This window comes from Microcaecilia unicolor, chromosome 3 (assembly GCF_901765095.1).
Source record: "Microcaecilia unicolor chromosome 3, aMicUni1.1, whole genome shotgun sequence".
Lineage (NCBI taxonomy): Eukaryota > Metazoa > Chordata > Amphibia > Gymnophiona > Siphonopidae > Microcaecilia > Microcaecilia unicolor.
The window spans coordinates 298,000,077-298,014,036 of NC_044033.1; positions in this window are offsets into that span (position 1 = coordinate 298,000,077).

A 13,960-nucleotide genomic window follows, 5' to 3' on the forward strand; every position below is an offset into this window, starting at 1 on the left:
GATAGTATCTGAGGATTTGAAGGCGACGAAACAGTGTGACAAGGCGGTGGCCGTAGCTAGAAGGTTGTTAGGCTGTATAGAGAGAGGTGTGATCAGCAGAAGAAAGGGGGTGTTGATGCCCCTGTATAAGTCATTGGTGAGGCCCCACCTGGAGTATTGTGTTCAGTTTTGGAGGCCGTATCTTGCTAAGGATGTAAAAAGAATTGAAGCGGTGCAAAGAAAAGCTACGAGAATGGTATGGGATTTGCATTACAAGACGTATGAGGAGAGGCTTGCGGACCTAAACATGTATACTCTGGAGGAAAGGAGAAACAGGGGTGATATGATATAGACGTTCAAATATTTAAAAGGTATTAATCCGCAAACGAACCTTTTCTGGAGATGCGAAGGCGGTAGAACGAGAGGCCATGAAATGAGATTGAAGGGGGGCAGACTCAAGAAAAATGTCAGGAAGTATTTTTTCACCGAGAGAGTAGTGGATGCTTGGAATGCCCTCCCGCGGGAGGTGGTGGAAAAGAAAACGGTAACGGAATTCAAACATGCATGGGATAAACATAAAGGAGTCCTGTTCAGAAGGAATTGATCCTCAGGAGCTTAGCCGAGATTGGGAGGTGGGGCTGGTGGTTGGGAGGCGGGGATAGTGCTGGGCAGACTTATACGGTCTGTGCCAGAGGCGGGGTGGTGAGAGGCGGGGCTGGTGGTTGGGAAGCGGGGATAGTGTTGGGTAGACATACAGTCTGTGCCCTGAAGAGGACAGGTACAAATCAAGGTAGGGTATACACAAAAAGTAGCACATATGAGTTTATCTTGTTGGGCAGACTGGATGGACCATGTAGGTCTTTTTCTGCCGTCATCTACTATGTTACTATGTTACTAAATGCCTGGGCTATATAAGCCAAGCAAGCCCCTAATGCTTTTGAGTTTTTTTTCCTATATTGTTTGTTGTCCACTTTGAGAATCAGGTGCTCAACATTAAAAGTTTATATTTATTTACTTATGTATGGCATTTTATCCCACATTAAACATGAATTAGGATGTTTTGTGGCTCTACATGAGAATTGTGATATTATGATCCCTTGTTTCTATTGTTGATGGTCTGCATTTTCCGTATGGGTGGTATATTGGTGTATTAGGTTCTGCCCAGTGTAATATTTATGGTACAGTAAGGTTCTGAGTGTGTTTTTGCACAAAGTTGTGCATAGTGTTTTGCAGTTGAGCGATTGTGGTTAGAACATGCTTTGAGCAACCATTTTATTCTTTGACATATGATACATATCTAATATCTAAATTTAATAAAAGGTATTGTGACTTTTATTTTTATTTATTTATTTTTTCTGTGTTTTGTCAGACAATTATGGATTTAAGCTCCACCCCTGGCCCCACCCCTAATCCCGCCCTCTTTAGCCTCCCCAAACAGTTGGGCCACCGACCGCCTATGGGGATAATGGTGCTGAACAATCATTCCAGACCCCCTCAGCACTATTCAGATATTGCAATTCTATAAGGCTACACAGCAATTATGCACATACGTTATTAGAGACTGCAAATAAATGCTGAGCCTTTTTCACTGAATAGGGATAGGTGAAATAGCTCGAATCATTATAAAGACAAAAACCAGATGGGTCAATGTTCAGGTGCCACAGTGTGTGCTTCCTCTGAGTCCTCTCTTTTTTCTTCCTTTGAACAACAGCAAAGGCTATTTGTGTTTTTTTTTATTTGGAACTTGCTGAGCTCCATAGTTGAGTGACTTCTGTAAATACGCGTGCATTTTACAAAGCATGCATTTTACAGGTAGGCATATACAAGGGTGAAGTCTGGGCAGAGCATGGGTGGAGCACAAAGTTACATACATAAGAAGCCCTGATGTTTTTGGCAGACTTGGATATTGTTGCTATCACAGAGTGAGACATGGTTCAGTGATTCTTATGAATGGGACACAGGCTAACTATAATCTTTTTAGGAAGGATAGGGAGACCCGGAGGGGTGGAGGAGTAGCAGTTTATATGAAAAACAATTTAAAGTAACTGAAGTGCAGGGAACCTGGGGAAAAGAGGAAGCGATATGGATCATCCTGGAAAAAGAAGATTAGACCTGTATTCACATGGGTGTTGTCTACAGACTTCTGGCACAAATGGAGAAGCTGGACAAAGATCTGATATATCCATGTGCTGGGAATGAAAGGGGAGGGTGCTGTTGCTGGAAGATTTCAGCTTGCCTAATGTGGACTGGAATGTCACATCTGAAGATTCAGAAAGAAGCAGAGAGATTGAGATCTTGGATGCCTGCCAAAGTGCTCTGCCCAGACAAATGGTAACAGAACCCACGAGGGAAGGGGTGATGCTGAATCTAGTGCTCACAAATGGAGAAAGCAGTTCTCACATTCAGGTTGGTGCCCACCTAGGCAACAATGATCATCACACAACCTGGTTTGATGTAAGACCTAAAGTGGATTGCGTGCACAAAACTAAAAGTACTGGGTTTCAAACTTACTGACTTTAATAAAATGGGGGCGTACCTGAAGAAGGAGCTGGCAAGATGGGTAGACATAGGAGAAATGGAAGGGTAGAGGTCTAAGCTGAAAATACCTATGAATATAGCAACAGGCCTTTATGTAAATAAAGTAAACAATAGCAAGAGAAAAAGAAAACCTATATGGCTGAAAAAATAAAGGCAAAAGAGGCAGCTTTCAAGAAACACAGAAAAATGCAACAAAAGGAACACAGAAAAGATTCCTGGATAAAAGTCAAAGAAGCAAAGAGAGAACTATAGTTAGTAAAAACACAGGTGGAAGAAAAAAAATGGCTAAAGATTTTAAGAGAGGTGACAAGACTTTTTTTCAGATATGTTAGAGAAAGGAGGAAGGCTAGAAATGGAATTGTAAGACTGAAAGCTGCCTACTGCCACTATGTGGAGAGTGGTGAGGAAAAAACAGATGTGATAAACAAATATGTCTCTTCTATATTCAAAGTGGAAAATTCTGGAGAAGGACCACGCTTGGTTGCTAAGGATATAGGAATGAAGTAGATACCACACTGTGCATTATTAATAACCAAAATGGAACTTGTGGTAAAATAATGGGTGTTAACTGTGCTAAATGCACGGTTAAGCAATATCAGTATCAAGACAGAAGTCACCAGTCATTGAGTTAATTCTGAGACAAATAATTTAAGGCATTTTAGTCACCTGGGTCTTATTGAGGACAATTGCAAAGCCTGCAAGTGCTTTTATTAATAATCTGTATATATGCGAATGCCAGGAGCCTAAGAAATAAGATGGGGGAGTTAGAATATATTGCACTAAATGAAAAATTAGATATAATAGGCATCTCTGAGACCTGGTGGAAGGAGGATAACCAGTGGGACACTGTCATACCGGGGTACAAATTATATCGTAGTGATAGGGTGAATCGGATTGGTGGAGGGGTAGCATTGTATATTAACGAGAGCCTTGAATCAAATAGATTGAAAATTCTGCAGGAAGCAAAACACTCCTTGGAATCACTGTGGATTGAAATTCCATGTGCAAAGGGGAAAAGGATAGTGATAGGAGTGTACTACCGTCCGCCTGGCCAGGACGAACAGACGGATGCGGAAATGTTAAAGGAAATCAGGGACGCAAACAAACTGGGCAACACAATAATAATGGGGGATTTCAATTACCCGCATATAGACTGGGGTAATGTAACATCTGTACACGCAAGGGACATAAGATTTCTTGATGAAATCAAGGACAGCTTCATGGAACAGCTAGTTCAGGAGCCGACAAGAGAAGGAAAAATACTAGACTTAGTCCTTAGTGGTGCTCATGATCTAGTGCAGGGGGTAACGATACGAGGGCCGCTTGATAACAGTGATCATAATATGATCGGTTTTGATATTGGCATTGAAGGAAGTGAAACTAGGAAATCAAGTACGCTAGCGTTTAACTATAGAAAGGGTGATTACGACAAAATGAGAAAAATGGTGAAAAAAAGACTGAAAGGAGCAGCTCGCAGAGTAAAAAACTTGCATCAGGCGTGGATGCTGTTTAAAAACACCATCCTGGAGGTTCAGGACAAATATATTCCACGTATTAGAAAAAAGGGAAAAAAGACTAAACGTCAGCCGGCGTGGCTAAACAGTAAGATAAAGGAAATCATTAGAGCCAAAAAACAATCCTTCAGAAAGTGGAGAAGAGAACCAACTGAAAGTAACAGGATAGATCATAAGGAATGCCAAGCCAAATGCAAAGCGGAGATAAGGAGGGCAAAAAAGGACTTTGAGAAGAAATTAGCGTTGGAAGCAAAAATACATAGTAAAAACGTTTTTAGATACATTAAAAGCAGGAAACCGGCCAAAGAGTCGGTTGGGCCGCTGGACGAAAATGGTGTTAAAGGGGCGATCAAGGAGGACAAAGCCGTAGCGGAGAAATTAAATGAATTCTTTGCTTTGGTCTTCACCGAGGAGGATTTGGGGGGGACACCGGTGCCGGAAAGAATATTTGAAGCGGGGGAGTCGGAGAAACTAAACAAATTCTCTGTAACCTTGGAGGATGTAATGGGTCAGTTCAGCAAGCTGAAGAGTAGTAAATCACCGGGACCTGATGGTATTCATCCCAGAGTATTAATAGAACTAAAAAATGAACTTGCGGAGCTACTGTTAGAAATATGCAATCTGTCCCTAAAATCGAGTGTAATACCGGAAGACTGGAGGGTAGCCAATGTTACTCCGATTTTTAAGAAAGGTTCCAGAGGAGATCCGGGAAATTATAGACCGGTGAGTCTGACGTCGGTGCCGGGCAAGATGGTGGAGGCTATTATTAAGAATAAAATTGCAGAGCATATACAAAAACATGGACTGATGAGACAAAGTCAGCACGGATTTAGTGAAGGGAAGTCTTGCCTCACCAATCTAATGCATTTTTTTGAGGGGGTAAGCAAACATGTGGACAATGGGGAGCCGGTTGATATTGTATATCTGGATTTTCAGAAGGCGTTTGACAAAGTGCCGCATGAAAGACTCCTGAAGAAATTGCAGAGTCATGGAATCGGAGGTAGGGTATTATTATGGATTAAGAACTGGTTGAAAGATAGGAAGCAGAGAGTAGGATTGCGTGGCCAGTATTCTCAGTGGAGGAGGGTAGTTAGTGGGGTCCCGCAGGGGTCTGTGCTGGGTCCGTTGCTTTTTAATGTATTTATAAATGACCTAGAGATGGGAATAACTAGTGAGGTAATTAAATTCGCCGATGACACAAAATTATTCAGGGTCGTCAAGTCGCAGGAGGAATGTGAACGATTACAGGAGGACCTTGCGAGACTGGGAGAATGGGCGTGCAAGTGGCAGATGAAGTTCAATGTTGACAAGTGCAAAGTGATGCATGTGGGTAAGAGGAACCCGAATTATAGCTACGTCTTGCAAGGTTCCGCGTTAGGAGTTACGGATCAAGAAAGGGATCTGGGTGTCGTCGTCGATGATACGCTGAAACCTTCTGCTCAGTGTGCTGCTGCGGCTAGGAAAGCGAATAGAATGTTGGGTGTTATTAGGAAGGGTATGGAGTCCAGGTGTGCGGATGTTATAATGCCGTTGTATCGCTCCATGGTGCGACCGCACCTGGAGTATTGTGTTCAGTACTGGTCTCCGTATCTCAAAAAAGATATAGTAGAATTGGAAAAGGTACAGCGAAGGGCGACGAAAATGATAGTGGGGATGGGACGACTTTCCTATGAAGAGAGGCTGAGAAGGCTAGGGCTTTTCAGCTTGGAGAAGAGACGGCTGAGGGGAGATATGATAGAAGTGTATAAAATAATGAGTGGAATGGATCGGGTGGATGTGAAGCGACTGTTCACGCTATCCAAAAATACTAGGACTAGAGGGCATGAGTTGAAGCTACAGTGTGGTAAATTTAAAACGAATCGGAGAAAATTTTTCTTCACCCAACGTGTAATTAGACTCTGGAATTCATTGCCAGAGAACGTGGTACGGGCGGTTAGCTTGACGGAGTTTAAAAAGGGGTTAGATAGATTCCTAAAGGACAAGTCCATAGACCGCTATTAAATGGACTGGAAAAATTCCTCATTTTTAGGTATAACTTGTCTGGAATGTTTTTACGTTTGGGGAGCGTGCCAGGTGCCCTTGACCTGGATTGGCCACTGTCGGTGACAGGATGCTGGGCTAGATGGACCTTTGGTCTTTCCCAGTATGGCACTACTTATGTACTTATGTACTTATGTACTTATGTACTTATATTGAAGATCCAAAAGTACAAATGACAAAGGTAACAAAGCAATACAACAAGATACCAGTAAGTAGTAGAGACAACCACAAATCCCCCCCTCCCCACCAACCCCTAAAGAAGCAGCATTCCCTCCTCCTCTCACCAAAGACTGTACATAACCATAAAGAGAAACAAACACAAAAATGACCCAGGGCCTTGACTCTTATGACCCCCAAGTCCTCTAGGACTGAACCTCCTAACCCCAAACCCTGCAATATACGAACTAGAAAGGTGCCTTAACAACATCTTGAAAAGAGTTTAGAATCTGGCTCCTTGATGTAGGAGATTCAGAAAAGACATATGGTTCCTAGATGGATAAAAATTAGTTTTGTCACTTAGGTTGACGTTTTATTCCATAGGATTCCCACAACATAAGCGCATGAAGTTTATTATTTTTATTATGCTAATACCACAACGTGGGAGGTGAGTCCTTCAACCAATGGTTTAAAATAATCTTCCTTGTCCCATAGATCTTCCCCCAAAATTAACATTCCCCCACACTTTGAACTCCAAGAACTGAGCTCTTATAAAAAATGATCCTCTTGACTGAGCATTGAAGAGAGTGATTCAAAACGCACTGCAGATAGGTAAGGAGAGCCACCCAGAATGCTTGGATCCACTTACAGTGCCATATACCATGTTAAAAGGTATTAGTCTGAGTTTTACATTTCAAACAGAAAAGAGTGGCTGCAGAACCTGCCCTAAAGACCTGTTGTTTAAAGAAATAAGCTCTGTGAATAACTCCCCCCCAAAACAAAACATTCTTGCAGCTCAGCACTATGCACCAAATGCGGTATCGCTGGAAACGCTCGATCAATAGTGGTCCGTACTGATCGCCCTATATCTCTCGTCCATTCAGCCATTAAAGAGTCATAGCCTTTCCTAGGAGAATATTTAACGAGTTCCCTTTTAAACCAGGAAATTGAGATCTGACCTGCTGCATCTCCTCCAAGAATTCCCGGATGACTGCCAAACTGAAGCGATAGTCTCTCTGAGGGCAACCCCACGTAATAATGCGAAATTTGCATTTATGCAAAACTATTTGCGGTCGTAAAGGAAAACCAATGCTATAATTCTGCGTAAGTCAGAAATACTCCATGCTCCTGAAGCAAATGCTCCAAGTGGGAAATACCCTTCACCTTCCATCTTTGAAAAGCAGCATTATCAACTCCCAGCTGAAAATCTAGATTACCCACTATAGGCAGGAACACAGTACAATAAGGATTTTGATTCCAAATGTGCAGCACATCTCTCCATAAATGCCACAAAGGACGCAATAACTGTTCCTAAAGTGAGGCAGCATCACAGAGAGATGTCCCTACAAAAGAAAATGAGGGTGAAGAGGTTTGAATAAACTCTACTCAAAGGAAATATCCATATGTAGCAAGGGTGCCATTATTCAGTCCCTAAGACAATGCAACAAACATGCCTTATTATATTGTTTCAGACCAGGAATACACAAGCCATCCTCTCTCCATGAGCCGACAAGATAGGTCCAACACATCTTTGGCTTCTTCCCAGCCCAACACAAGCTAGTTAGCATCTGCCTCCACTTCTTGAGATCTCTTTGTAACAATCGGACGGGAAGGAGCTGCATCACATACAGCCAGTGAGGAAAAATAATCATATGGCAGAGCTGAATTCTACCATACAATGAAAGAGGCAGGTGCATCCAGTGCACTAATTGAAGTTTGGTGTTCACTAACAATTTATGATTATTCAAACAATATAATTGAGCAGGATCCTTAAAAAGCTGAATGCCTAAATATCGAAAGGACTCCTCAGCCCACCAAAGCGGAAATGATGGTCCCCACTCTCTATTCAGCTCTGGTGTCCTTTCCGAAGCTTCCGACTTATCCACATTCAAACAGAAGCTCAAAAAGTCTCCATAATCCCTAAAGCTGCCGAGCAAGCTGTCAAGTGATGCCTTCAGATCCCGCACGTAAACCAAGTTGTCTGTGAACATCACGATTACCAGAAGCCAATCAAAGTCCTCTAATCACAGGATTGCTTTGTATCTCCCTTTTTAAGGAGTCAAGGGTTAAAACAAAAAGTAACAGAGATAATAGGCAGCCCTGTCGTGCTACTTGATGAATACCAAAGGGGGCCGATAGACACCCATTCACCCACATCCTGGCCTGTGGGGCATGATACAACTTTGCTATTGCATGGACAAACAGTCCATGAATCCCGTAGGCCTCAAGTGTACCATATAAGAAATCTCAGCTCACCCTGTCAAATGCTTTCTCAGCATCAAAACTGACTAGGAGTGATGTAATTCCCCCAACCTGAGTGGATTCCAAAGCCGTTATCATTTTTTGGATATTTTTGGTGACCACCCACTCCCTCACAAAGTCTACCTGTGGTACTGCAATGAGAGATGGCAACACTTTCACCAATCTGTTTCCCAGGATTTTAGCAAACAGTTTGGTTTCAAAATTCAGGAGTGAAATGGGATGGTAAGATTCTGGTTTTGTCGAGTCTCGACCCAGCTTTAAGAGAACTATTATTTGTACCATAGTGAGCAAAGGAAGGAATGACCCTTGAAGGATTGCTGCATTAAAAAAGGCCACCAAATTCCCAGTACAGGATAGGATTATCGAGATGTTCTTGGTTTCAGTGTTCATAACAGCGCCACTTCTCCAACAAAAACTCCAAGAATTTGGAGTCCCTGTAAAGTCTAGCAGGGAACTGCCACTGTCGCACTCCCACAGGACTGATCAAGAAAGCAACTTGTATTGCTACCCAAGCATGATCAGAGATCTCGATGGGTCCAACTAGTGCTGAATGTACCTCTGGAAATAGGTTACTAGTATGCAATAAATAATCTATCCGGGACATGGTAGAGAGTGTCCATGACAAATGAGTATAATCTCAATCTAAAGGAAGCAAAGTCTTCCACAAAGTCTTCCACACATCCACCATGTCCACTGCTTCACAAATTCTAGAGATCCCCCCTGGAAAAACAAGACAAGATGGTATGAAGGGATGTGATCTACCTAGTTGAGGATTATGAGCCTCATTAAAATTCCTTCCCACAAAAATGGGTAAATTATCCATCTGATGGAAATGTTTCAGCAGATTTTTAGTAAAAGGATTTATCAAATGAATTGGGTGCATAAAAATTACAGAGTACACATTTGGTCCTATTGAGAGTTACTAGTGCTATTGTAATATATGGTAACATATATTAAATGTTTTTTTCTGGGGCTCTGGGGGGGCTGTTCCAGGGTTTTGGTGGATGCTGCTGGCTGGAAAAGGTTTAAAGTTAGTTTGGGAATTGTTAATGGAGTTAGCTGAAGAAAGTGTGAGATGTTTCTTAAATATGGTTTTATTTTTCAAGGAATAAACCATGATTAAGTGGGGATTGTACTATAAAATGTTCCTTTCTGTTTTGGGTACAAAGTCAGGTTAAAATTCACTTTGAAATTCTCTGTGTAGGAAGTTTTGCAGTAACTTCTATGGGGGAGGGAGATTCTAAACAGATAAGAAAAGAAACCAGTCTTTAGCTGACAAGCTGATTGGTTGAGTGATGTCAAGTGTTCCTCTAGTGGGGGTGAGTTGCCAGGGAGACTGCTGAGTGAACTGAAGACCAGAGCAGGGAATGACTGGGAGAGAAACGTATGCTGAGTATGTGAAGTGTGGGAAATGAAGGTATATTTTATGAGTTTAAAGTGAAATAAGTGACATTGAAAAAGGGTACTTTGATATTGAAAGTGAGGTGAGCGAATGTTCCAGTATAGCCCTGAATTTCCAGAGATAACTGATTTACCATTGTAGGGTGAGAGAGGCTTTGATTTGTGGTGGGAATTGTACTACATGAGAAAGCCTATAAGGGTGTCAGGAAAAAGTGTGTAAGGATTTTAAGTATGACACAGGGGAAGGACTGAGAAGTGAAGTTGATATTTGGAAAAAGAAGCCATTAAGCTGTGTCTGTGGGAAAGGTGTGTTGTTGGTGAGAGTTCTGAGTTCAGTACAGGGTTTGGAATCAGACTGCAGATTAAAGGAAATCCAGCACTGTTTTTGTATGAGTATGCTGTATTCTCCAGATTGATCTGATAGCTGTGCAGGGAAAGGTTATGTTTATACAGTATGTGAAGTCTGTGAGATGAAATGTTGAATCACCATTTGAATATGGAATGGGTTACTGTGTGAGATCTCTGAATGCAGTGTGAAGCCTGCTGGATTTTAGAACAGGGAATCAGCAGTGAGAAATAGGTTTTGTAGTGAGAAAACCTTTAACTTATTTTATTTCAATTAGAGAGTGTGGCCACAGTATTGAGAACTGATTAATTGTCACCAGAGTGGAGTCCGTTCCTGGACAAGCAGGGAGTTTTAAGGGCTTTGCCTCCATTTATTTTCTTTATAAGTGAGGTTTTTAGGAAGAAGAATTCTGTAGATCATCCACTGAATGATTTCCAGATGAGCTCCAACGCAAGAAAGACATCATCTAAGTAAATTCAACTACAGCTAAGTGACATTGCCAAAGGTGTTGAACGGAATATATTATTTTTTTCACAACATTTTAAGGGAAAACAAAGGAACAGACCATCAGATATTAAAAATCCATGAGATCCCTGCAAAAACACCAATAGTGCACACAAAGAGACCAATTTTTACATCAGGAAAGAGAATAACCACAAATATCTGATTTTGATAAAAGACAATTTAAATACTTATCTGAAAAGGTTCTTTTCTGCCTTTTTAGGTGAAACAGACAAAGTTAAGGGTATACATGTAGTTCTACATTTGAATGTTGAATATGTTATTGCAATTCTATTAAGCCTCACACTAATTGTGAATTTGAGTTTATTTGAATGAAAATTTGCTTGCATTTGTATTCAATAAAGAAAAAGATAATTTGTAAATCTGAAGGTGCGGTTCTTCCAGTTCAGGAACAAATCCTAAATTTAGCTTCTTTTCCTCCTTTATTCTTTGAGAGTAAAGGACGAGGTTAGTTTATTTGTTCCACTCCCTCGGCTGTGAGTGTGTGTTCCCTGGATATTCGCCAGGACTACAATCAACAGGTATCTGGGCGCACATCACTACAGTCCAGCTGAGAGGGGTGGTAACACTATAACAAACCTGCCTCGGGGGTTGGAAATTACCTTGTGAGTAAGTACCTGAAGCCCCTTATGAAGCAAGACAATGACTCCAGTTCTCTTCCCTTCCGCTGGAGCATGAAAGAAGTCAACAACCCACCATCTACACAATTTGGCATGTTCTAAGATGGGTTTCTTGCAAAAAAATCTATAGACACACTCTGTTTGTGTAGGGTGTGAAGGTATGTCATTTAATGGGGGAGTGCATACCAGGTTAGTATTTTAAATGAATGAGACAGTATAAATAGCAGATAACACTAGTGAAAGACCTGCACCCAAATTAAACCTCAAGCGTGTCCCAGATACCACCCCCGAGACGGTAAATACATGCAAGAACCACACCAATCTGGAAAAAGACTTGACAAGCTACCAGGAGCCACCAACAGTGAAGTTGATACCTTCCAAGAAAACAAAAACACTTTGCATCCCAGTCCCAGAACCTGTTTACATCTGAAAGACCCAACCCCACCCACCCACTCCCCCATCCCTATAACCCTCCTCCTCCCAGTCCCTACCCCTCCAGAATGAGAGTGAATCACTTACAGGCCTACTTCCTAATTGGACGACTCTCCTTATTCAGTAAATGAATTTAAACCCCCAGATACCCAAGGATACAGGAAAAAAAAACCTAGCATTTAAAATCGTTATTATTCCTGTGCCTACATTTTCCATTTAGTGGCAGGCAGGGTATAATTTGTAGGTGGTGAGGAGGGGCATTGCCCTCCCCAAACAAACGTTAACATTAACATTAACAATAACAATACATTTATATTCCACCATATACCTTTGGGTTCAATATGGGTCACACAATAAAGAAGACTGGACATTTCCAGGAATAACAGAAGATAACCTAGCAAAAACAGAGTATCCCCAAACTATGTGTTCTATTTAACATTTTTTAGCACAGCTTTTCTAAATAGGTAAGTTTTGATCAGTTTACGGAATTGATGATAAGAAATTTCAGGCATCAAGATATCTTTAAAAGCCTTATCCAAACAAACTACTTGATATGAAAAAAGAGTATCTGAAAGGGGAAAGGGATGTGTGAAAGGTAATGTTTGGGGGGGGGGGGCTTGGGGAGCATTGCCCACCCCCCCCAAATGCTCTAGAAGAGGAAAGGAAAGGAGAATAATTGCTCTAGTGTTTTTTTGTTTTTGATTTTTTTTTTTTTTTTTTGGGGGGGGGGGGTGGTTGAGTTATAGGTGGGAATTGCCCTACTTGGTGTGGTGGGAATTGGTTTACTGGAAATTGTCCTAGGTGGGAATTGTCCAGATGGGAGTTGGTGGGTGGGAACTATCCAGTGGGAACTGTCCAGGTGGGAACTGACCTAGAACCCTAATAGTTGTTGCTCCAGAACTAGGAATCCTGCAACAAAGAAAGCACTTCTCCGGGGCACTGAAACAAGTCAGCAAAGTCCTGTGGTTCCAAAGGAGCTTAATTAGGCAAAGCTGAACACAACTGGGCTGATCTCTTCCAGGAGCTCATGTGGTTTGGGGGAGTAACTGAGAATACTGTGGATTACATGATCAATACCATGTAACGTGCCACGATACTACATGTAGGAGACCCTATCTGCACATTGCAGGTATAGACAGACACCTCCACCTCCAGCTGAGGAAAAAACTCTGTCCGATCAGCCTTGCCCCAGTGAAATACCCAGTGAAAATGTAAACAAGTAGCCACAAACAGAGGGAAAAACAAAGTCTTGGCATAGAAGTCCAAACTTTTATGCCGAGGCCTCAGGTGCTAGTTGGGCCACAAACGTTTTAGCATCCACAGCAGAGTCAAAAGTGAGATGACTGCCATTGTAGGTGAATCGCAAATGTGCCGGGTAAGTTATGGTAAACCACATCCTCAGCTGAACCGATTTAGTACAAATAGGCGTGAATGCTTTTTGAGCAGTGGATACTAATGCCTAATAATCTTAGAAGTGTAGTATCTTTTCCCTCTCATACTCCAGGGACCTGCGTCCTCTCAATGCCCACAGTATATCTGCTTTGTGTGCATAATTTAATAGTTTAAAGATTACCGCATGCAGATTCTCCATGTCCTCCCTTCTGGGGCCCAGGCGATGTGCCCTCTCAACACAAAGGGGGCCAGCTGTAGCGTGGAGTTGGAGTTGAGCAGGCAAACACCATTCTAAAAAGGCATGAAGCTCTCCATCAGTTAAAGATTCTGGCAACCCCACAAGCCGTAAATTATTACAACGGGCTCTATTTTCAAACTTGTCCAGTTTCTCATCCAGCCCCCCTACCCTTGCCACTGATGATGTTATTTCTCAAGTTCCTGCAGAGTATCCTCCACAACGCCAAATCTGGCTTGGACTTCCTGCAAGTCAGTGGCAATAGCGGTAAATCATTGCTCCACAGTGTCTAATTTATCTATAATTACTTGCAATTGCTTGCCCTTGGTGTCCATGATGGACCATTCCTCTGCTGTCCATTCTGAGCTCGGAGTAGGCGATGAAGGTGCGTGCCAATATGCCATTTTAGGCTCTCCCACATGGCTCTTCTCACTTTTATTTTTGGCAGGTTTGGATTCCATGCACTTGATGAGGAGAACCAATAATTGCTCTGGAGAGTACAGCAGAGTACTTTTTACATTTG